This window comes from Aquarana catesbeiana, linkage group LG03 (genome assembly GCF_042186555.1).
Source record: "Aquarana catesbeiana isolate 2022-GZ linkage group LG03, ASM4218655v1, whole genome shotgun sequence".
In the NCBI taxonomy this organism is placed as follows: domain Eukaryota; kingdom Metazoa; phylum Chordata; class Amphibia; order Anura; family Ranidae; genus Aquarana; species Aquarana catesbeiana.
In genome coordinates, this window is record NC_133326.1 from 523,650,198 (window position 1) to 523,651,769 (window position 1,572).

General features: G+C 44.7%; 1 pseudogene; it reads right to left on the minus strand.

The window, feature by feature from the left end:
• Positions 1-839: 839 nt before the first annotated feature.
• On the minus strand, positions 840-1,083 carry LOC141134621 (cytochrome c oxidase subunit 6B1-like; annotated as a pseudogene).
• Positions 1,084-1,572: the final 489 nt, after the last annotated feature.

A 1,572-nucleotide genomic window follows, 5' to 3' on the forward strand; every position in this document is an offset into this window, starting at 1 on the left:
AGCAGGTCAGCAAGCCCAGACCACGATCTACAGGTAGATTGTGATCTATGGGTTGCTGACCCCCCACCATACTGTATTAACTATGCAGTGCGAGGGCCTGCCTAATTTGATAACCAATGGATTGTTTAAGTTGGTGCTTGTAGTGTATAGCCAGCTTTATAAAAGTACCTGGGAGGGGGTCTTCCTGCACAGGCGTTTTAAAAACACACCACACTTGGCATCTCATCAACACCCCAAGCGCAGGTCATAAATGCAGTGTGTTTGCCTGTACTAGATTCTGGTTGCTCTGCATCTTGTAAAAAGTAGTGTGCACTGCAGCAAAAGTCATGCATAATTGTCAGCACATTCAAATGAACTGCACCCAGATTGCATGTGCTCATACAGGAATGCAGTGTATTGTGCAATCCATGGTGTGAACCAGCCTTCAATGTTCTTGTAATCCAGGTCCAGCTTGAGGAGGGTGTATATCACCAATTTCACTTTTAGGCCCCATTCACGCAGCACTTTTTAGTTTTAGTGACCCTCATTGATTTCAATGGGCTTCTCTACGTGCAAAGGAGCTCATGGGACATTTGACATGTTGCTGTTTTTGTTTGCACATGTTAACAATTGCTTTTGTCAAGTGTTTTTGCACTCATAAAAAAAAAAAAAAAAAAAAAAAAAAAAACAAATTTTGACAATTTTCATGTTTTATTAACAAATAAGAGGTTACTGGATGTTTCTCCATTGATTTACGAGGGAAGCAAAATTTATGTGGACAAAACCAGCTGAAACAGCAGGTCCAACGTGAATAACATTCAAGATTACAGGAATCAACTTCACAAGTCCAACCTAGACCTTCAGATTTTGGCCGGGAATGTGCCCGCTTCTTTCTGATCATTCCACTTCTCCACCCAGGAGTTGGGGCACATGGACTGGTATACTTTTATACCACTGACATGGGTAGGGATCCTGTTCTTTCAAAGACGTCTTGCATCAATGAAAATCCAGGTTGTTTTCGAAACCATGTTTGTTCTGGTTAGGAAAATGAGCATCAAATGGTGTAGTCTTGTAGTTCTCAATCTTGGTACGAATGTCTGCCATTTTGCCTTCAGCCTCACAGTCTGCACACCCCGCTTCAATGTCACTTCTCTCAGAAAACATGGGTTTCCTTCTGTGTTGGGGTTCTGTTAACAATTGCACTGAAAGTGCAACTAGTTAAAGGTGTTGAAAAGGCAGGTTTTTATCTTAATGCATTAGGATAAAAAGCCGCCTGTGTGCAGCAGCTCTCCAATACTTACCTAAACCTAATCTATATCCAGCCATGTTCACGAGTCCCTCGGCCGTTCGGGACTCCCCTCCTTATTGGCTGAGACACAGCAGTTGCGCCATTGGCTAACTGACAGCTGCAGGAGCCAATAAGGAAAGAGAAGGGGCAGGGCCCAACTGCAGCTCTGTGTCTGAATGGACACCTGGAGATGCAGCTCGGGTGCCCCCATAGCAAGCTGCTTGCAGTGGGGGCACTCAGCAGGAGGGAGGTATCCGAGGAGGATCCAGGTTGCCCTGTGCAAAAAGAACTGCACAGAGCAGCCA